This window comes from Gossypium hirsutum, unplaced genomic scaffold (assembly GCF_007990345.1).
Source record: "Gossypium hirsutum isolate 1008001.06 unplaced genomic scaffold, Gossypium_hirsutum_v2.1 scaffold_853, whole genome shotgun sequence".
Lineage (NCBI taxonomy): Eukaryota > Viridiplantae > Streptophyta > Magnoliopsida > Malvales > Malvaceae > Gossypium > Gossypium hirsutum.
Genome location: NW_024403305.1, coordinates 1 through 17,403, shown reverse-complemented (window position 1 = coordinate 17,403; position 17,403 = coordinate 1). Strand labels below are relative to the sequence as shown.

The 17,403-nt window shown below is 40.0% G+C and overlaps 44 non-coding genes and 10 pseudogenes across 44 annotated transcripts; all 54 read right to left on the bottom strand.

The window, feature by feature from the left end:
- Nucleotides 1-156: 156 nt before the first annotated feature.
- On the bottom strand, nt 157-270 carry LOC121227339 (uncharacterized; annotated as a pseudogene).
- A 566-nt stretch (nt 271-836) lies between these two features.
- LOC121227315 (5S ribosomal RNA) lies at nt 837-954 on the bottom strand. The gene has a single exon (XR_005924937.1). It is a non-coding gene; the product is annotated as a 5S ribosomal RNA (ribosomal RNA).
- A 173-nt stretch (nt 955-1,127) lies between these two features.
- On the bottom strand, nt 1,128-1,239 carry LOC121227285 (uncharacterized; annotated as a pseudogene).
- A 166-nt stretch (nt 1,240-1,405) lies between these two features.
- Nucleotides 1,406-1,517, bottom strand: LOC121227337 (uncharacterized; annotated as a pseudogene).
- A 168-nt stretch (nt 1,518-1,685) lies between these two features.
- On the bottom strand, nt 1,686-1,798 carry LOC121227340 (uncharacterized; annotated as a pseudogene).
- A 171-nt stretch (nt 1,799-1,969) lies between these two features.
- Nucleotides 1,970-2,086, bottom strand: LOC121227328 (5S ribosomal RNA). The gene has a single exon (XR_005924949.1). It is a non-coding gene; the product is annotated as a 5S ribosomal RNA (ribosomal RNA).
- A 175-nt stretch (nt 2,087-2,261) lies between these two features.
- On the bottom strand, nt 2,262-2,379 carry LOC121227314 (5S ribosomal RNA). Its single transcript, XR_005924936.1, has one exon. It is a non-coding gene; the product is annotated as a 5S ribosomal RNA (ribosomal RNA).
- Nucleotides 2,380-2,546: 167 nt separating this feature from the next.
- On the bottom strand, nt 2,547-2,660 carry LOC121227332 (5S ribosomal RNA). Its single transcript, XR_005924953.1, has one exon. It is a non-coding gene; the product is annotated as a 5S ribosomal RNA (ribosomal RNA).
- Nucleotides 2,661-2,825: 165 nt separating this feature from the next.
- LOC121227297 (5S ribosomal RNA) lies at nt 2,826-2,944 on the bottom strand. The gene has a single exon (XR_005924918.1). It is a non-coding gene; the product is annotated as a 5S ribosomal RNA (ribosomal RNA).
- Nucleotides 2,945-3,116: 172 nt separating this feature from the next.
- LOC121227331 (5S ribosomal RNA) lies at nt 3,117-3,230 on the bottom strand. The gene has a single exon (XR_005924952.1). It is a non-coding gene; the product is annotated as a 5S ribosomal RNA (ribosomal RNA).
- A 174-nt stretch (nt 3,231-3,404) lies between these two features.
- On the bottom strand, nt 3,405-3,523 carry LOC121227296 (5S ribosomal RNA). The gene has a single exon (XR_005924917.1). It is a non-coding gene; the product is annotated as a 5S ribosomal RNA (ribosomal RNA).
- Nucleotides 3,524-3,698: 175 nt separating this feature from the next.
- LOC121227309 (5S ribosomal RNA) lies at nt 3,699-3,816 on the bottom strand. The gene has a single exon (XR_005924930.1). It is a non-coding gene; the product is annotated as a 5S ribosomal RNA (ribosomal RNA).
- A 172-nt stretch (nt 3,817-3,988) lies between these two features.
- LOC121227319 (5S ribosomal RNA) lies at nt 3,989-4,106 on the bottom strand. The gene has a single exon (XR_005924940.1). It is a non-coding gene; the product is annotated as a 5S ribosomal RNA (ribosomal RNA).
- A 168-nt stretch (nt 4,107-4,274) lies between these two features.
- On the bottom strand, nt 4,275-4,393 carry LOC121227295 (5S ribosomal RNA). The gene has a single exon (XR_005924916.1). It is a non-coding gene; the product is annotated as a 5S ribosomal RNA (ribosomal RNA).
- A 169-nt stretch (nt 4,394-4,562) lies between these two features.
- Nucleotides 4,563-4,681, bottom strand: LOC121227293 (5S ribosomal RNA). The gene has a single exon (XR_005924915.1). It is a non-coding gene; the product is annotated as a 5S ribosomal RNA (ribosomal RNA).
- Nucleotides 4,682-4,851: 170 nt separating this feature from the next.
- LOC121227287 (uncharacterized) lies at nt 4,852-4,962 on the bottom strand (annotated as a pseudogene).
- Nucleotides 4,963-5,123: 161 nt separating this feature from the next.
- Nucleotides 5,124-5,239, bottom strand: LOC121227322 (5S ribosomal RNA). Its single transcript, XR_005924944.1, has one exon. It is a non-coding gene; the product is annotated as a 5S ribosomal RNA (ribosomal RNA).
- Nucleotides 5,240-5,410: 171 nt separating this feature from the next.
- LOC121227325 (5S ribosomal RNA) lies at nt 5,411-5,526 on the bottom strand. The gene has a single exon (XR_005924947.1). It is a non-coding gene; the product is annotated as a 5S ribosomal RNA (ribosomal RNA).
- Nucleotides 5,527-5,693: 167 nt separating this feature from the next.
- On the bottom strand, nt 5,694-5,811 carry LOC121227313 (5S ribosomal RNA). Its single transcript, XR_005924935.1, has one exon. It is a non-coding gene; the product is annotated as a 5S ribosomal RNA (ribosomal RNA).
- A 173-nt stretch (nt 5,812-5,984) lies between these two features.
- Nucleotides 5,985-6,100, bottom strand: LOC121227329 (5S ribosomal RNA). Its single transcript, XR_005924950.1, has one exon. It is a non-coding gene; the product is annotated as a 5S ribosomal RNA (ribosomal RNA).
- A 175-nt stretch (nt 6,101-6,275) lies between these two features.
- Nucleotides 6,276-6,394, bottom strand: LOC121227292 (5S ribosomal RNA). Its single transcript, XR_005924914.1, has one exon. It is a non-coding gene; the product is annotated as a 5S ribosomal RNA (ribosomal RNA).
- A 176-nt stretch (nt 6,395-6,570) lies between these two features.
- LOC121227312 (5S ribosomal RNA) lies at nt 6,571-6,688 on the bottom strand. The gene has a single exon (XR_005924934.1). It is a non-coding gene; the product is annotated as a 5S ribosomal RNA (ribosomal RNA).
- A 173-nt stretch (nt 6,689-6,861) lies between these two features.
- LOC121227323 (5S ribosomal RNA) lies at nt 6,862-6,980 on the bottom strand. Its single transcript, XR_005924945.1, has one exon. It is a non-coding gene; the product is annotated as a 5S ribosomal RNA (ribosomal RNA).
- Nucleotides 6,981-7,152: 172 nt separating this feature from the next.
- On the bottom strand, nt 7,153-7,271 carry LOC121227303 (5S ribosomal RNA). Its single transcript, XR_005924925.1, has one exon. It is a non-coding gene; the product is annotated as a 5S ribosomal RNA (ribosomal RNA).
- Nucleotides 7,272-7,441: 170 nt separating this feature from the next.
- LOC121227307 (5S ribosomal RNA) lies at nt 7,442-7,559 on the bottom strand. The gene has a single exon (XR_005924928.1). It is a non-coding gene; the product is annotated as a 5S ribosomal RNA (ribosomal RNA).
- Nucleotides 7,560-7,733: 174 nt separating this feature from the next.
- On the bottom strand, nt 7,734-7,852 carry LOC121227291 (5S ribosomal RNA). The gene has a single exon (XR_005924913.1). It is a non-coding gene; the product is annotated as a 5S ribosomal RNA (ribosomal RNA).
- A 176-nt stretch (nt 7,853-8,028) lies between these two features.
- On the bottom strand, nt 8,029-8,146 carry LOC121227310 (5S ribosomal RNA). Its single transcript, XR_005924931.1, has one exon. It is a non-coding gene; the product is annotated as a 5S ribosomal RNA (ribosomal RNA).
- A 165-nt stretch (nt 8,147-8,311) lies between these two features.
- On the bottom strand, nt 8,312-8,428 carry LOC121227324 (5S ribosomal RNA). The gene has a single exon (XR_005924946.1). It is a non-coding gene; the product is annotated as a 5S ribosomal RNA (ribosomal RNA).
- A 175-nt stretch (nt 8,429-8,603) lies between these two features.
- LOC121227308 (5S ribosomal RNA) lies at nt 8,604-8,721 on the bottom strand. The gene has a single exon (XR_005924929.1). It is a non-coding gene; the product is annotated as a 5S ribosomal RNA (ribosomal RNA).
- Nucleotides 8,722-8,898: 177 nt separating this feature from the next.
- On the bottom strand, nt 8,899-9,017 carry LOC121227311 (5S ribosomal RNA). Its single transcript, XR_005924933.1, has one exon. It is a non-coding gene; the product is annotated as a 5S ribosomal RNA (ribosomal RNA).
- Nucleotides 9,018-9,193: 176 nt separating this feature from the next.
- On the bottom strand, nt 9,194-9,312 carry LOC121227299 (5S ribosomal RNA). Its single transcript, XR_005924920.1, has one exon. It is a non-coding gene; the product is annotated as a 5S ribosomal RNA (ribosomal RNA).
- A 176-nt stretch (nt 9,313-9,488) lies between these two features.
- Nucleotides 9,489-9,607, bottom strand: LOC121227302 (5S ribosomal RNA). Its single transcript, XR_005924924.1, has one exon. It is a non-coding gene; the product is annotated as a 5S ribosomal RNA (ribosomal RNA).
- A 173-nt stretch (nt 9,608-9,780) lies between these two features.
- Nucleotides 9,781-9,899, bottom strand: LOC121227290 (5S ribosomal RNA). The gene has a single exon (XR_005924912.1). It is a non-coding gene; the product is annotated as a 5S ribosomal RNA (ribosomal RNA).
- A 174-nt stretch (nt 9,900-10,073) lies between these two features.
- Nucleotides 10,074-10,190, bottom strand: LOC121227326 (5S ribosomal RNA). Its single transcript, XR_005924948.1, has one exon. It is a non-coding gene; the product is annotated as a 5S ribosomal RNA (ribosomal RNA).
- Nucleotides 10,191-10,362: 172 nt separating this feature from the next.
- On the bottom strand, nt 10,363-10,481 carry LOC121227289 (5S ribosomal RNA). The gene has a single exon (XR_005924911.1). It is a non-coding gene; the product is annotated as a 5S ribosomal RNA (ribosomal RNA).
- A 172-nt stretch (nt 10,482-10,653) lies between these two features.
- LOC121227282 (5S ribosomal RNA) lies at nt 10,654-10,772 on the bottom strand. Its single transcript, XR_005924908.1, has one exon. It is a non-coding gene; the product is annotated as a 5S ribosomal RNA (ribosomal RNA).
- Nucleotides 10,773-10,946: 174 nt separating this feature from the next.
- LOC121227288 (5S ribosomal RNA) lies at nt 10,947-11,065 on the bottom strand. Its single transcript, XR_005924909.1, has one exon. It is a non-coding gene; the product is annotated as a 5S ribosomal RNA (ribosomal RNA).
- Nucleotides 11,066-11,240: 175 nt separating this feature from the next.
- Nucleotides 11,241-11,359, bottom strand: LOC121227301 (5S ribosomal RNA). The gene has a single exon (XR_005924923.1). It is a non-coding gene; the product is annotated as a 5S ribosomal RNA (ribosomal RNA).
- Nucleotides 11,360-11,529: 170 nt separating this feature from the next.
- LOC121227318 (5S ribosomal RNA) lies at nt 11,530-11,647 on the bottom strand. Its single transcript, XR_005924939.1, has one exon. It is a non-coding gene; the product is annotated as a 5S ribosomal RNA (ribosomal RNA).
- Nucleotides 11,648-11,820: 173 nt separating this feature from the next.
- LOC121227321 (5S ribosomal RNA) lies at nt 11,821-11,937 on the bottom strand. Its single transcript, XR_005924942.1, has one exon. It is a non-coding gene; the product is annotated as a 5S ribosomal RNA (ribosomal RNA).
- A 173-nt stretch (nt 11,938-12,110) lies between these two features.
- LOC121227335 (5S ribosomal RNA) lies at nt 12,111-12,229 on the bottom strand. Its single transcript, XR_005924956.1, has one exon. It is a non-coding gene; the product is annotated as a 5S ribosomal RNA (ribosomal RNA).
- A 172-nt stretch (nt 12,230-12,401) lies between these two features.
- LOC121227300 (5S ribosomal RNA) lies at nt 12,402-12,520 on the bottom strand. The gene has a single exon (XR_005924922.1). It is a non-coding gene; the product is annotated as a 5S ribosomal RNA (ribosomal RNA).
- Nucleotides 12,521-12,692: 172 nt separating this feature from the next.
- LOC121227304 (5S ribosomal RNA) lies at nt 12,693-12,810 on the bottom strand. The gene has a single exon (XR_005924926.1). It is a non-coding gene; the product is annotated as a 5S ribosomal RNA (ribosomal RNA).
- Nucleotides 12,811-12,984: 174 nt separating this feature from the next.
- On the bottom strand, nt 12,985-13,100 carry LOC121227330 (5S ribosomal RNA). The gene has a single exon (XR_005924951.1). It is a non-coding gene; the product is annotated as a 5S ribosomal RNA (ribosomal RNA).
- A 174-nt stretch (nt 13,101-13,274) lies between these two features.
- Nucleotides 13,275-13,392, bottom strand: LOC121227306 (5S ribosomal RNA). The gene has a single exon (XR_005924927.1). It is a non-coding gene; the product is annotated as a 5S ribosomal RNA (ribosomal RNA).
- A 169-nt stretch (nt 13,393-13,561) lies between these two features.
- Nucleotides 13,562-13,676, bottom strand: LOC121227334 (uncharacterized; annotated as a pseudogene).
- Nucleotides 13,677-13,843: 167 nt separating this feature from the next.
- LOC121227320 (5S ribosomal RNA) lies at nt 13,844-13,960 on the bottom strand. Its single transcript, XR_005924941.1, has one exon. It is a non-coding gene; the product is annotated as a 5S ribosomal RNA (ribosomal RNA).
- A 160-nt stretch (nt 13,961-14,120) lies between these two features.
- LOC121227286 (uncharacterized) lies at nt 14,121-14,231 on the bottom strand (annotated as a pseudogene).
- A 631-nt stretch (nt 14,232-14,862) lies between these two features.
- Nucleotides 14,863-14,974, bottom strand: LOC121227284 (uncharacterized; annotated as a pseudogene).
- Nucleotides 14,975-15,146: 172 nt separating this feature from the next.
- Nucleotides 15,147-15,265, bottom strand: LOC121227298 (5S ribosomal RNA). The gene has a single exon (XR_005924919.1). It is a non-coding gene; the product is annotated as a 5S ribosomal RNA (ribosomal RNA).
- A 169-nt stretch (nt 15,266-15,434) lies between these two features.
- On the bottom strand, nt 15,435-15,551 carry LOC121227317 (5S ribosomal RNA). The gene has a single exon (XR_005924938.1). It is a non-coding gene; the product is annotated as a 5S ribosomal RNA (ribosomal RNA).
- Nucleotides 15,552-15,720: 169 nt separating this feature from the next.
- On the bottom strand, nt 15,721-15,834 carry LOC121227333 (5S ribosomal RNA). Its single transcript, XR_005924955.1, has one exon. It is a non-coding gene; the product is annotated as a 5S ribosomal RNA (ribosomal RNA).
- Nucleotides 15,835-16,887: 1,053 nt separating this feature from the next.
- LOC121227336 (uncharacterized) lies at nt 16,888-17,007 on the bottom strand (annotated as a pseudogene).
- A 171-nt stretch (nt 17,008-17,178) lies between these two features.
- Nucleotides 17,179-17,292, bottom strand: LOC121227341 (uncharacterized; annotated as a pseudogene).
- Between the last annotated feature and the right edge of the window lie 111 nt (nt 17,293-17,403).

Here is a 17,403-nt window from a genome sequence, read left to right as displayed (position 1 = left end):
TATTTATATAAGGCTACCCCTGATCGCGCTTGAGCCTCGAATTTGAATTTAAATACGACCAAATAACGTTTCGAGTGATTTATTCCGTAAATAACTAATTAGTTTACGATGAGATATAAAAAAATAGAAAAAAATTTAATGAGATATAAAATTGGAGGGGTGCAAACACGGACTTCCAGGAGGTCACCCATCCTAGTACTACTCTCGCCCAAGCACGCTTAACTGCGGAGTTCTGATGGATCGGTGCATTAGTGCTGGTATATCGCACCCGTCAATTCTTGCGCATTCTTTATATAAAGGCTACCCCTGATCGCGCTTGAGCCTCGAATTTGAATTTAAATACGACCAATAACGTTTCGAGTGATTTATTCCGTAAATAACTAATTAGTTATACGATGAGATATGATTTTGGATATTTAAAGACAGACCTCAGAATTCCAATTGCGATCTAGGATGTGATTAGTGCGGATGTCACCCATCAATTCTCGAATTTATATAAAGCTACCTGATCGCTTGAGCTGATGATTAAATACTCCAAGTTCGAGTGATTATTAATAATAATAGTTATACGATGAATAAAAAAAAAAGAAAAAATTTAATGAGATATAAAATTGGAGGGTGCAACACGAGGACTTCCAGAGGTCACCCATCTATACTACTTGCAAGACCTTAACTGCGGAGTTCGATGGGATCCGGTGCATTAGTGCTGGTATGATCGCACCCTCAATTCTTGCGCATTCTATTATATAAAGGACCCTGATCCGGTCAAATAAAACTAACTTAGTGATACGAATAACATATACAAAAAAAAAAAAATTTAAGAGATATAAAATTGGAGGGTGCAACACGAGGACTTCCCAGGAGGTCACCCATCCTAGTACTACTCTCGCCAAGCACGCTTAACTGCGGAGTTCTGATGGGATCCGGTGCATTAGTGCTGGTATGATCGCACCCTCAATTCTTGCGCATTCTATTTATATAAAGGCTAACCCTGATCGCGCTTGAGCCTCGAATTTGAATTTAAATACGACCAATAACGTTTCGAGTGATTTATTCCGTAAATAACTAATTAGTTATACGATGAGATATAAAAAAAATAGAAAAAAATTTAATGAGATATAAATTGAGGGGTGCAACACGAGGACTTCCCAGGAGGTCACCCATCCTAGTATACTCTCCCAAGCACCTTAACTGCGGAGTTCTGATGGATCCGTGCATAGTGCTGGTATGATCGCACCATCATTCTTGCGCATTCTATTTATATAAAGGCTACCCTGATCGCGCTTGAGCCTCGAATTTGAATTTAAATACGACCAAATAACGTTCGAGTGATTTTTCCGTAATAACTAATTAGTTATACGATGAGATATAAAAAAATAGAAAAAAATTTAATGAGAATAAAATTGAGGTGCAACACGAGACTTCCAGAGGTCACCATCCTAGTACTACTTGCCCAAGCACCTTAACTGCGGAGTTCTGATGGGATCCGGTGCATTAGTGCTGGTATGATCGCACCATCATTCTTGCGATTCTATTTATATAAGGCTACCCTGATCGCGCTTGAGCCTCGAATTTGAATTTAAATACGACCAAATAACGTTTCGAGTGATTTATTCCGTAAATAACTAATTAGTTATACGATGAGATATAAAAAAATAGAAAAAAATTTAATGAGATATAAATGGAGGGTGCAACACGAGGACTTCCAGGAGGTCACCATCTAGTACTACTTCGCCAAGCACGCTTAACTGCGGAGTTCTGATGGATCCGGTGCATTAGTGCTGGTATGATCGCACCCATCAATTCTTCGCATTCTATTTATATAAAGGCTACCCTGATCGCGCTTGAGCCTCGAATTTGAATTTAAATACGTCCAAATAACGTTTCGAGTGATTTATTCCGTAAATAACTAATTAGTTATACGATGAGATATAAAAAAATAGAAAAAAATTTAATGAGATATAAATTGGGGGTGCAACACGAGGACTTCCCAGGAGGTCACCCATCCTAGTATACTCTCGCCCAAGCACGCTTAATGCGGAGTTCTGATGGGATCCGGTGCATTAGTGCTGGTATGATCGCACCATCAATTCTTGCGCATTCTATTTATATAAAGGCTACCCCTGATCGCGCTTGAGCCTCGAATTTGAATTTAAATACGACCAAATAACGTTTCGAGTGATTTATTCCGTAAATAACTAATTAGTTATACGATAGAATAAAAAAAATAGAAAAAAAATTTAATGAGATATAAAATTGGAGGGGTGCAACACGAGGACTTCCAGGAGGTCACCCATCCTAGTACTACTCTCGCCCAAGCACGCTTAACTGCGGAGTTCTGATGGGATCCGGTGCATTAGTGCTGGTATGATCGCACCTCAATTCTTGCGCATTCTATTTATATAAGGCTACCCTGATCGCGCTTGAGCCTCGAATTTGAATTTAAATACGCCAAATAACGTTTCGAGTGATTTATTCCGTAAATAACTAATTAGTTATACGATGAATATAAAAAAATAGAAAAAATTAATAGATATAAAATTGGAGGGGTGCAACACGAGGACTTCCAGAGGTCACCCATCCTAGTACTACTCGCCAAGCACGCTTAACTGCGGAGTTCTGATGGGATCCGGTGCATTAGTGCTGGTATGATCGCACCCATCAATTCTTGCGCATTCTATTTATATAAAGGCTACCCTGATCGCGCTTGAGCTCGAATTTGAATTTAAATACGCCAAATAGTTTCGAGTGATTTATTCCGTAAATAACTAATTAGTTATACGATGAATAAAAAAATAGAAAAAAATTAATGAGATATAAATTGGAGGGTGCAACACGAGGACTTCCCAGGAGGTCACCCATCCTAGTACTACTCTCGCCCAAGCACGCTTAACTGCGGAGTTCTGATGGGATCCGGTGCATTAGTGCTGGTATGATCGCACCCTCAATTCTTGCGCATTCTATTTATATAAAGGCTACCCTGATCGCGCTTGAGCCTCGAATTTGAATTTAATACGACCAAATAACGTTTCGAGTGATTTATTCCGTAAATAACTAATTAGTTATACGATGAGATATAAAAAAATAGAAAAAAATTTAATGAGATATAAAATTGAGGGGTGCAACAGGATTCCAGGAGGTCACCCATCCTAGTACTACTCTCGCCCAAGCACGCTTAACTGCGGAGTTCTGATGGGATCCGGTGCATTAGTGCTGGTATGATCGCACCCGTCAATTCTTGCGCATTCTATTTATATAAAGGCTACCCCTGATCGCGCTTGAGCCTCGAATTTGAATTTAAATACGCAAATAACGTTTCGAGTGATTTATTCCGTAAATAACTAATTAGTTATACGATGAGATATAAAAAAATAGAAAAAAAATTTAATGAGATATAAATTGGAAGGGTGCAACACGAGGACTTCCCAGGAGGTCACCCATCCTAGTACTACTCTCGCCCAAGCACGCTTAACTGCGGAGTTCTGATGGGATCCGGTGCATTAGTGCTGGTATGATCGCACCCATCAATTCTTGCGCATTCTATTTATATAAAGGCTACCCCTGATCGCGCTTGAGCCTCGAATTTGAATTTAAATACGACCAATAACGTTCGAGTGATTTATTCCGTAAATAACTAATTAGTTATACGATGAGATATAAAAAAATAGAAAAAAAATTTAATGAGATATAAAATTGGAGGGGTGCAACACGAGGACTTCCCAGGAGGTCACCCATCCTAGTACTACTTCGCCCAAGCACGCTTAACTGCGGAGTTCTGATGGGATCCGGTGCATTAGTGCTGGTATGATCGCACCCATCATTCTTGCGCATTCTATTTATATAAGGCTACCCTGATCGCGCTTGAGCCTCGAATTTGAATTTAAATACGACCAAATAACGTTTCGAGTGATTTATTCCGTAAATAACTAATTAGTTATACGATGAGATATAAAAAAATAGAAAAAAATTTAATGAGATATAAAATTGGAGGGTGCAACACGAGGACTTCCCAGGAGGTCACCCATCCTAGTACTACTTCGCCCAAGCACGCTTAACTGCGGAGTTCTGATGGGATCCGGTGCATTAGTGCTGGTATGATCGCACCATCAATTCTTGCGCATTCTTTTATATAAAGGCTACCCCTGATCGCGCTGAGCCTCGAATTTGAATTTAATACGCCAAATAACGTTTCGAGTGATTTATTCCGTAAATAACTAATTAGTTATACGATGAATATAAAAAATAGAAAAAAATTTAATGAGATATAAAATTGGAGGGTGCAACACGAGGACTTCCCAGGAGGTCACCCATCCTAGTACTACTCTCGCCCAAGCACGCTTAACTGCGGAGTTCTGATGGGATCCGGTGCATTAGTGCTGGTATGATCGCACCCATCATTCTTGCGCATTCTATTTATATAAAGGCTACCCTGATCGCGCTTGAGCCTCGAATTTGAATTTAAATACGACCAATAACGTTTCGAGTGATTTATTCGTAATAACTAATTAGTTATACGATGAGATATAAAAAATAGAAAAAAATTTAATGAGATATAAAATTGGAGGGTGCAACACGAGGACTTCCCAGGAGGTCACCCATCCTAGTACTACTCTCGCCCAAGCACGCTTAACTGCGGAGTTCTGATGGGATCCGGTGCATTAGTGCTGGTATGATCGCACCCTCAATTCTTGCGCATTCTATTTATATAAGGCTACCCTGATCGCGCTTGAGCCTCGAATTTGAATTTAATACGACCAAATAACGTTTCGAGTGATTTATTCCGTAAATAACTAATTAGTTATACGATGAGATATAAAAAATAGAAAAAAATTTAATGAGATATAAAATTGGAGGGTGCAACACGAGGACTTCCAGGAGGTCACCTCCTAGTATACTTCGCCAAGCACGCTTAACTGCGGAGTTCTGATGGATCCGTGCATTAGTGCTGGTATGATCGCACCCTCAATTCTTGCGCATTCTATTTATATAAGGCTACCCTGATCGCGCTTGAGCTCGAATTTGAATTAAATACGACCAAATAACTTTCGAGTGATTTATTCCGTAAATAACTATAGTTATACGAAGATATAAAAAAAGAAAAAATTAATGAGATATAAATTGGAGGGGTGCAACACGAGGACTTCCAGAGGTCACCATCCTAGTACTACTCTCGCCCAAGCACGCTTAACTGCGGAGTTCTGATGGGATCCGGTGCATTAGTGCTGGTATGATCGCACCCATCAATTCTTGCGCATTCTATTTATATAAAGGCTACCCCTGATCGCGCTTGAGCTCGAATTTGAATTTAAATACGACAAATAACGTTTCGAGTGATTTATTCCGTAAATAACTAATTAGTTATACGATGAATATAAAAAATAGAAAAAAATTTAATGAGATATAAAATTGGAGGGTGCAACACGAGACTTCCCAGGAGGTCACCATCCTAGTATACTCTCGCCCAAGCACGCTTAACTGCGGAGTTCTGATGGGATCCGGTGCATTAGTGCTGGTATGATCGCACCCTCAATTCTTGCGCATTCTATTTATATAAAGGCTACCCTGATCGCGCTTGAGCCTCGATTTGAATTTAAATACGCCAAATAACGTTCGAGTGATTATTCCGTAAATAACTAATTAGTTATACGATGAGATATAAAAAAAAAAAAAAATTAATGAGATATAAAATTGGAGGGGTGCAACACGAGGACTTCCCAGGAGGTCACCCATCCTAGTACTACTCTCGCCCAAGCACGCTTAACTGCGGAGTTCTGATGGATCCGGTGCATTAGTGCTGGTATGATCGCACCCATCAATTCTTGCGCATTCTATTTATATAAAGGCTACCCTGATCGCGCTTGAGCCTCGAATTTGAATTTAAATACGACCAAATAACGTTTCGAGTGATTTATTCCGTAAATAACTAATTAGTTAACGATGAGATATAAAAAAATAGAAAAAAATTAATGAGATATAAAATTGGAAGGGTGCAACACGAGGACTTCCAGGAGGTCACCATCCTAGTACTACTTCGCCCAAGCACGCTTAACTGCGGAGTTCTGATGGGATCCGGTGCATTAGTGCTGGTATGATCGCACCCATCAATTCTTGCGCATTCTATTTATATAAAGGCTACCCCTGATCGCGCTTGAGCCTCGAATTTGAATTTAAATACGACCAAATAACGTTTCGAGTGATTTATTCCGTAAATAACTAATTAGTTATACGATGAGATATAAAAAATAGAAAAAAAATTTAATGAGATATAAAATTGGAGGGTGCAACACGAGGACTTCCCAGGAGGTCACCCATCCTAGTACTACTCTCGCCCAAGCACGCTTAACTGCGGAGTTCTGATGGGATCCGGTGCATTAGTGCTGGTATGATCGCACCCATCAATTCTTGCGCATTCTATTTATATAAAGGCTACCCCTGATCGCGCTTGAGCCTCGAATTTGAATTTAAATACGACCAAATAACGTTTCGAGTGATTTATTCCGTAAATAACTAATTAGTTATACGATGAGATATAAAAAAATAGAAAAAAATTTAATGAGATATAAAATTGGAGGGGTGCAACACGAGGACTTCCCAGGAGGTCACCCATCCTAGTACTACTCTCGCCCAAGCACGCTTAACTGCGGAGTTCTGATGGATCCGGTGCATTAGTGCTGGTATGATCGCACCCATCAATTCTTGCGCATTCTATTTATATAAAGGCTACCCTGATCGCGCTTGAGCCTCGAATTTGAATTTAAATACGACCAAATAACGTTTCGAGTGATTTATTCCGTAAATAACTAATTAGTTATACGATGAGATATAAAAAAATAGAAAAAATTTAATGAGATATAAATTGGAGGGGTGCAACACGAGGACTTCCCAGGAGGTCACCCATCCTAGTACTACTCTCGCCCAAGCACGCTTAACTGCGGAGTTCTGATGGGATCCGGTGCATTAGTGCTGGTATGATCGCACCCATCAATTCTTGCGCATTCTATTTATATAAAGGCTACCCCTGATCGCGCTTGAGCCTCGAATTTGAATTTAATACGACCAATAACGTTTCGAGTGATTTATTCCGTAAATAACTAATTAGTTATACGATGAGATATAAAAAATAGAAAAAAATTTAATGAGATATAAAATTGGAGGGTGCAACACGAGGACTTCCCAGGAGGTCACCCATCCTAGTACTACTCTCGCCCAAGCACGCTTAACTGCGGAGTTCTGATGGGATCCGGTGCATTAGTGCTGGTATGATCGCACCTCAATTCTTGCGCATTCTATTTATAAAGGCTACCCTGATCGCGCTTGAGCCTCGAATTTGAATTTAAATACGACCAAATAACGTTTCGAGTGATTTATTCCGTAAATAACTAATTAGTTATACGATGAGATATAAAAAAATAGAAAAAAATTTAATGAGATATAAAATTGGAGGGTGCAACACGAGGACTTCCCAGGAGGTCACCCATCCTAGTACTACTCTCGCCCAGCACGCTTAACTGCGGAGTTCTGATGGGATCCGGTGCATTAGTGCTGGTATGATCGCACCCATCATTCTTGCGCATTCTATTTATATAAAGGCTACCCCTGATCGCGCTTGAGCCTCGAATTTGAATTTAAATACGACCAAATAACGTTTCGAGTGATTTATTCCGTAAATAACTAATTAGTTATACGATGAGATATAAAAAAATAGAAAAAAATTTAATGAGATATAAAATTGGAGGGTGCAACACGAGGACTTCCCAGGAGGTCACCCATCCTAGTACTACTCTCGCCCAAGCACGCTTAACTGCGGAGTTCTGATGGGATCCGGTGCATTAGTGCTGGTATGATCGCACCCATCAATTCTTGCGCATTCTATTTATATAAAGGCTACCCCTGATCGCGCTTGAGCCTCGAATTTGAATTTAAATACGACCAAATAACGTTTCGAGTGATTTATTCCGTAAATAACTAATTAGTTATACGATGAGATATAAAAAAATAGAAAAAAATTTAATGAGATATAAAATTGGAGGGGTGCAACACGAGGACTTCCCAGGAGGTCACCCATCCTAGTACTACTCTCGCCCAAGCACGCTTAACTGCGGAGTTCTGATGGATCCGGTGCATTAGTGCTGGTATGATCGCACCCATCATTCTTGCGCATCTATTTATATAAGGCTACCCTGATCGCGCTTGAGCCTCGAATTTGATTTAATACGACCAATAACGTTTCGAGTGATTTATTCCGTAAATAACTAATTAGTTATACGATGAGATATAAAAAAATAGAAAAAATTTAATGAGATATAAATTGAGGGTGCACACGAGGACTTCCCAGGAGGTCACCCATCCTAGTACTACTCTCGCCCAGCACGCTTAACTGCGGAGTTCTGATGGGATCCGGTGCATTAGTGCTGGTATGATCGCACCCTCAATTCTTGCGCATTCTATTTATATAAAGGCTACCCCTGATCGCGCTTGAGCCTCGAATTTGAATTTAAATACGACCAAATAACGTTTCGAGTGATTTATTCCGTAAATAACTAATTAGTTATACGATGAGATATAAAAAAATAGAAAAAAATTTAATGAGATATAAAATTGGAGGGGTGCAACACGAGGACTTCCCAGGAGGTCACCCATCCTAGTACTACTTCGCCCAAGCACGCTTAACTGCGGAGTTCTGATGGGATCCGGTGCATTAGTGCTGGTATGATCGCACCCATCAATTCTTGCGCATTCTATTTATATAAAGGCTACCCCTGATCGCGCTTGAGCCTCGAATTTGAATTTAAATACGACCAAATAACGTTTCGAGTGATTTATTCCGTAAATAACTAATTAGTTATACGATGAGATATAAAAAAATAGAAAAAAAATTTAATGAGATATAAAATTGGAGGGGTGCAACACGAGGACTTCCCAGGAGGTCACCCATCCTAGTACTACTCTCGCCCAAGCACGCTTAACTGCGGAGTTCTGATGGGATCCGGTGCATTAGTGCTGGTATGATCGCACCCATCAATTCTTGCGCATTCTATTTATATAAAGGCTACCCCTGATCGCGCTTGAGCCTCGAATTTGAATTTAAATACGACCAAATAACGTTTCGAGTGATTTATTCCGTAAATAACTAATTAGTTATACGATGAGATATAAAAAAATAGAAAAAAATTTAATGAGATATAAAATTGGAGGGGTGCAACACGAGGACTTCCCAGGAGGTCACCCATCCTAGTACTACTCTCGCCCAAGCACGCTTAACTGCGGAGTTCTGATGGGATCCGGTGCATTAGTGCTGGTATGATCGCACCCATCAATTCTTGCGCATTCTATTTATATAAAGGCTACCCCTGATCGCGCTTGAGCCTCGAATTTGAATTTAAATACGACCAAATAACGTTTCGAGTGATTTATTCCGTAAATAACTAATTAGTTATACGATGAGATATAAAAAAATAGAAAAAAAATTTAATGAGATATAAAATTGGAGGGTGCAACACGAGGACTTCCCAGGAGGTCACCCATCCTAGTACTACTCTCGCCCAAGCACGCTTAACTGCGGAGTTCTGATGGGATCCGGTGCATTAGTGCTGGTATGATCGCACCATCAATTCTTGCGCATTCTATTTATATAAAGGCTACCCCTGATCGCGCTTGAGCCTCGAATTTGAATTTAAATACGACCAAATAACGTTTCGAGTGATTTATTCCGTAATAACTAATTAGTTATACGATGAGATATAAAAAAATAGAAAAAAATTTAATGAGATATAAAATTGGAGGGTGCAACACGAGGACTTCCCAGGAGGTCACCCATCCTAGTACTACTCTCGCCCAAGCACGCTTAACTGCGGAGTTCTGATGGGATCCGGTGCATTAGTGCTGGTATGATCGCACCCATCAATTCTTGCGCATTCTATTTATATAAAGGCTACCCTGATCGCGCTTGAGCCTCGAATTTGAATTTAAATACGACCAAATAACGTTTCGAGTGATTTATTCCGTAAATAACTAATTAGTTATACGATGAGATATAAAAAAATAGAAAAAAATTTAATGAGATATAAAATTGGAGGGTGCAACACGAGGACTTCCCAGGAGGTCACCCATCCTAGTACTACTCTCGCCAAGCACGCTTAACTGCGGAGTTCTGATGGATCCGGTGCATTAGTGCTGGTATGATCGCACCCATCAATTCTTGCGCATTCTATTTATATAAAGGCTACCCTGATCGCGCTTGAGCCTCGAATTTGAATTTAAATACGACCAAATAACGTTTCGAGTGATTTATTCCGTAAATAACTAATTAGTTATACGATGAGATATAAAAAAATAGAAAAAATTTAATGAGATATAAATTGGAGGGTGCAACACGAGGACTTCCCAGGAGGTCACCCATCCTAGTACTACTCTCGCCCAAGCACGCTTAACTGCGGAGTTCTGATGGGATCCGGTGCATTAGTGCTGGTATGATCGCACCCATCAATTCTTGCGCATTCTATTTATATAAGGCTACCCCTGATCGCGCTTGAGCCTCGAATTTGAATTTAATACGACCAAATAACGTTTCGAGTGATTTATTCCGTAATAACTAATTAGTTATACGATGAGATATAAAAAAATAGAAAAAAATTTAATGAGATATAAATTGGAGGGGTGCAACACGAGGACTTCCCAGGAGGTCACCCATCCTAGTACTACTCTCGCCCAAGCACGCTTAACTGCGGAGTTCTGATGGGATCCGGTGCATTAGTGCTGGTATGATCGCACCCTCAATTCTTGCGCATTCTATTTATATAAAGGCTACCCCTGATCGCGCTTGAGCCTCGAATTTGAATTTAAATACGACCAAATAACGTTTCGAGTGATTTATTCCGTAAATAACTAATTAGTTATACGATGAGATATAAAAAAATAGAAAAAAATTTAATGAGATATAAAATTGGAGGGTGCAACACGAGGACTTCCCAGGAGGTCACCCATCCTAGTACTACTCTCGCCCAAGCACGCTTAACTGCGGAGTTCTGATGGGATCCGGTGCATTAGTGCTGGTATGATCGCACCCATCAATTCTTGCGCATTCTATTTATATAAAGGCTACCCCTGATCGCGCTTGAGCCTCGAATTTGAATTTAAATACGACCAAATAACGTTTCGAGTGATTTATTCCGTAAATAACTAATTAGTTATACGATGAGATATAAAAAAATAGAAAAAAATTTAATGAGATATAAAATTGGAGGGTGCAACACGAGGACTTCCCAGGAGGTCACCCATCCTAGTACTACTCTCGCCCAAGCACGCTTAACTGCGGAGTTCTGATGGGATCCGGTGCATTAGTGCTGGTATGATCGCACCATCAATTCTTGCGCATTCTATTTATATAAGGCTACCCTGATCGCGCTTGAGCTCGAATTTGAATTTAAATACGACCAAATAACGTTTCGAGTGATTTATTCCGTAAATAACTAATTAGTTATACGATGAGATATAAAAAATAGAAAAAAATTTAATGAGATATAAAATTGGAGGGTGCAACACGAGGACTTCCCAGGAGGTCACCCATCCTAGTACTACTTCGCCCAAGCACGCTTAACTGCGGAGTTCTGATGGGATCCGGTGCATTAGTGCTGGTATGATCGCACCATCAATTCTTGCGCATTCTATTTATATAAAGGCTACCCCTGATCGCGCTTGAGCCTCGAATTTGAATTTAAATACGACCAAATAACGTTTCGAGTGATTTATTCCGTAAATAACTAATTAGTTATACGATGAGATATAAAAAATAGAAAAAAATTTAATGAGATATAAATTGGAGGGGTGCACACGAGGACTTCCAGGAGGTCACCCATCCTAGTACTACTCTCGCCCAAGCACGCTTAACTGCGGAGTTCTGATGGGATCCGGTGCATTAGTGCTGGTATGATCGCACCCATCAATTCTTGCGCATTCTATTTATATAAAGGCTACCCCTGATCGCGCTTGAGCCTCGAATTTGAATTTAAATACGACCAAATAACGTTTCGAGTGATTTATTCCGTAAATAACTAATTAGTTATACGATGAGATATAAAAAATAGAAAAAAATTTAATGAGATATAAATTGGAGGGTGCAACACGAGGACTTCCCAGGAGGTCACCCATCCTAGTACTACTCTCGCCCAAGCACGCTTAACTGCGGAGTTCTGATGGGATCCGGTGCATTAGTGCTGGTATGATCGCACCCATCAATTCTTGCGCATTCTATTTATATAAAGGCTACCCCTGATCGCGCTTGAGCCTCGAATTTGAATTTAAATACGACCAAATAACGTTTCGAGTGATTTATTCCGTAATAACTAATTAGTTATACGATGAGATATAAAAAATAGAAAAAATTTAATGAGATATAAAATTGGAGGGTGCAACACGAGGACTTCCCAGGAGGTCACCCATCCTAGTACTACTCTCGCCCAAGCACGCTTAACTGCGGAGTTCTGATGGGATCCGGTGCATTAGTGCTGGTATGATCGCACCATCAATTCTTGCGCATTCTATTTATATAAAGGCTACCCTGATCGCGCTTGAGCCTCGAATTTGAATTTAAATACGACCAATAACGTTTCGAGTGATTTATTCCGTAAATAACTAATTAGTTATACGATGAGATATAAAAAAATAGAAAAAAATTTAATGAGATATAAAATTGGAGGGTGCAACACGAGGACTTCCAGGAGGTCACCCATCCTAGTACTACTCTCGCCCAAGCACGCTTAACTGCGGAGTTCTGATGGGATCCGGTGCATTAGTGCTGGTATGATCGCACCCATCAATTCTTGCGCATTCTATTTATATAAAGGCTACCCCTGATCGCGCTTGAGCCTCGAATTTGAATTTAAATACGACCAAATAACGTTTCGAGTGATTTATTCCGTAATAACTAATTAGTTATACGATGAGATATAAAAAAATAGAAAAAAAATTTAATGAGATATAAATTGGAGGGTGCAACCGAGGACTTCCAGGAGGTCACCCATCCTAGTACTACTCTCGCCCAAGCACGCTTAACTGCGGAGTTCTATGGGATCCGGTGCATTAGTGCTGGTATGATCGCACCCATCAATTCTTGCGCATTCTATTTATATAAAGGCTACCCCTGATCGCGCTTGAGCCTCGAATTTGAATTTAAATACGACCAAATAACGTTTCGAGTGATTTATTCCGTAAATAACTAATTAGTTATACGATGAGATATAAAAAAATAGAAAAAAATTTAATGAGATATAAATTGGAGGGTGCAACACGAGGACTTCCCAGGAGGTCACCCATCCTAGTACTACTCTCGCCCAGCACGCTTAACTGCGGAGTTCTGATGGGATCCGGTGCATTAGTGCTGGTATGATCGCACCCATCAATTCTTGCGCATTCTATTTATATAAAGGCTACCCTGATCGCGCTTGAGCCTCGAATTTGAATTTAATACGACAAATAACGTTTCGAGTGATTTATTCCGTAAATAACTAATTAGTTATACGATGAGATATAAAAAATAGAAAAAAATTTAATGAGATATAAATTGAGGGTGCAACACGAGACTTCCAGGAGGTCACCCATCCTAGTACTACTCTCGCCAAGCACGCTTACTGCGGAGTTCTGATGGGATCCGGTGCATTAGTGCTGGTATGATCGCACCTCAATTCTTGCGCATTCTATTTATTAAAGGCTACCCCTGATCGCGCTTGAGCCTCGAATTTGAATTTAATACGACCAAATACGTTTCGAGTGATTTATTCCGTAATAACTAATTAGTTATACGATGAGATATAAAAAAATAGAAAAAATTAATGAGATATAAATTGGAGGGGTGCAACACGAGGACTTCCAGGAGGTCACCCATCCTAGTACTACTCTCGCCCAGCACGCTTAACTGCGGAGTTCTGATGGGATCCGGTGCATTAGTGCTGGTATGATCGCACCCATCATTCTTGCGCATTCTATTTATATAAAGGCTACCCCTGATCGCGCTTGAGCTCGATTTGAATTTAAATACGACCAATAACGTTTCGAGTGATTTATTCGTAATACTATTGTTATCGATGAGATATAAAAATAGAAAAAATTTAATGAGATATAAATTGGGGGTGCAACGAGGACTTCCAGGAGGTCACCCATCCTAGTATACTTCGCCAAGCACGCTTAACTGCGGAGTTCTGATGGGATCCGGTGCATTGTGCTGGTTGATCGCACCATCATTCTTGCGTTCTTTTATATAAGGCTACCCTGATCGCGCTTGAGCCTCGATTTGAATTTAATACGACAAATGTTTCGATGTTTTTCGTTAATTTGTTTGTGATATAAAATAGAAAAATTTAATGAGATAAAATTGAGGCAACGGACTTCCAGGTCATCCTAGTATCTCGCCAGCAGCTAATGCGGAGCTGAGGGTCGGTGAGTGCTGGTATGATGCACCTCATCTGCGCTTTATATAAGGTACCTGAGCCTCGACGAATTTGAATTTAATACGACCAAATAACGTTTCGAGTGATTTATTCCGTAATAACTAATTAGTTATACGATGAGATATAAAAAATAGAAAAAAATTTAATGAGATATAAATTGGAGGGTGCAACACGGACTCCAGGAGTCACCCATCCTAGTACTCTCGCCCGCCGCTTAATGCGGAGTTTGATGGGATCCGGTGATTAGTGCTGGTATGATCGCACCTCAATTCTTGCTTTTTTATATAAAGGCTACCCTATCGCGCTGAGCCTCGAATTGAATTAATACGACCAATAACGTTTCGAGTGATTTATTCGTAAATAACTAATTAGTTAACGATGAGATAAAAAAATAGAAAAAATTTAATGAGATATAAATTGGAGGGTGCAACCGAGGACTTCCAGAGGTCACCATCTAGTACTACTTCGCCCAAGCACGCTTACTGCGGAGTTCTGATGGGATCCGGTGCATTAGTGCTGGTATGATCGCACCCATCAATTCTTGCGCATTCTATTTATATAAAGGCTACCCTGATCGCGCTTGAGCCTCGAATTTGAATTTAAATACGACCAAATAACGTTTCGAGTGATTTATTCCGTAAATAACTAATTAGTTATACGATGAGATATAAAAAAATAGAAAAAATTTAATGAGATATAAATTGGAGGGTGCAACACGAGGACTTCCCAGGAGGTCACCCATCCTAGTACTACTCTCGCCCAAGCACGCTTAACTGCGGAGTTCTGATGGGATCCGGTGCATTAGTGCTGGTATGATCGCACCATCAATTCTTGCGCATTCTATTTATATAAAGGCTACCCCTGATCGCGCTTGAGCCTCGAATTTGAATTTAAATACGACCAAATAACGTTTCGAGTGATTTATTCCGTAAATAACTAATTAGTTATACGAGATATAAAAAAAATAGAAAAAATTTAATGAGATATAAATGGAGGGTGCAACACGAGGACTTCCGGAGGTCACCCATCCTAGTACTACTCTCGCCCAAGCACGCTTAACTGCGGAGTTCTGATGGGATCCGGTGCATTAGTGCTGGTATGATCGCACCCATCAATTCTTGCGCATTCTATTTATATAAGGCTACCCCTGATCGCGCTTGAGCCTCGAATTTGAATTTAAATACGACCAAATAACGTTTCGAGTGATTTATTCGTAATAACTAATTAGTTATACGATGGATATAAAAAATAGAAAAAAATTTAATGAGATATAAATTGGAGGGTGCAACCGAGGACTTCCAGGAGGTCACCTCCTAGTACTACTCTCGCCAAGCACGCTTAACTGCGGAGTTCTGATGGGATCCGGTGCATTAGTGCTGGTATGATCGCACCCTCATTCTTGCGCATTCTATTTATATAAAGCTACCCTGATCGCGCTTGAGCCTCGAATTTGATTTAATACGCCAAATACGTTTCGAGTGATTATTCCGTAAATAACTAATTATACGATGGATATAAAAAAATAGAAAAAAATTTAATGAGTAAAATTGATGAACAGAATAGGAGGTACCCCATACTCCGCCAACGAATGCGGAGTTCTATGGGATCCGTATTGTGCTATATGCACATCTTCGCTTCATTATAAGCTACTGATCGGCTTGAGCCTCGATTTGATTTTGACCAATAAGTTCGGTGATTTATTCCGTAAATAATTAGTTGATGAGTATAAAAAAAAAAATTTAATGGATTAATTTGCACGTCATCACCATTTTATTGAAAGCTATCTCTGATTCGGTCTTATGCTTTGATGCCCCATTTGTTAATTAGGAGACGGCTTGCTGTTTTTTTTAGCTCGGATATTATTCCGAATTTTATAATGTTCAAATAAAATGTCTTCCGAGTATTTAGTCTCCGAAGACCTAACTAATCAGTTTATCGATCCTATGGATATTTAAACAGCGGCGGGAATTTGATAAACAAAATGTTAGATGTAGAATAACTAATTTGCGAGATAAAAAAATGCAACACATGGATTTTGGCACCAGCAGGACTCCAGGGGTCACCCATCTGTACTCTTCGCCCAGACCGTTAACGCGGTTCTGATGGGATCCGTGCATGTGCTGATTGTCGCACATTCAATTCTTGGATTCCTATTTTTAAGGTACCCTGTCGCGCTTAGCCTCGTTTGATTAACGCCAATAGTTTCGAGTGATTTATTCCGTAATAACTAATTAGTTATTACGATGAGAGTTAAATAGAAAAATTATGGATATAAATTGGAAGGGTCACCGGATTTCCTGGGGGTCATCCTAGTACTACTCTCCCAAGCCCTTAATGCGGAGTTCTAGATGGGTCCGTGCATGTGCACGATCTTTGTCGCTACTACCCGTATCTTGCGTTCTGGATTTAAAGCGTCCAATATCGCCGTGCCCTCGTAGATATTGAATTAATGAGATTATACGAGGACTTCCCAGGAGGTCACCCATCCTAGTACTACTCTCGCCCAAGCACGCTTAACTGCGGAGTTCTGGGATCCGGGTGCATTAGTGCTGGTATGATCGCACCCGTCAATTCTTGCGCATTCTATTTATTAAAGGCTACCCCCTGATCGCCTTGAGCCTCGAATTTGAATTTAAATACGACCAACTAACGTTTCGAGTGATTTATTCCGTAAATAACTAATTAGTTACGATGAGATATAAAAAATAGAAAAAAAATTTAATGAGAATAAAATTGGAGGGTGCAACACGAGGACTTCCAGGAGGTCACCCATCCTAGTTACTACTCTCGCCCAAGCACGCTTAACTGGGAGTTCTGATGGGATCCGTGCCAGTGCTGGCTGATCGCACCCGTCAATTCTACGCATTCTATTTATATAAAGGCTACCCTGATCGCGCTGAGCCTCGAATTTGAATTTAAATACGAAAATAACGTTTCGAGTGATTTATTCCGTAAATAACTA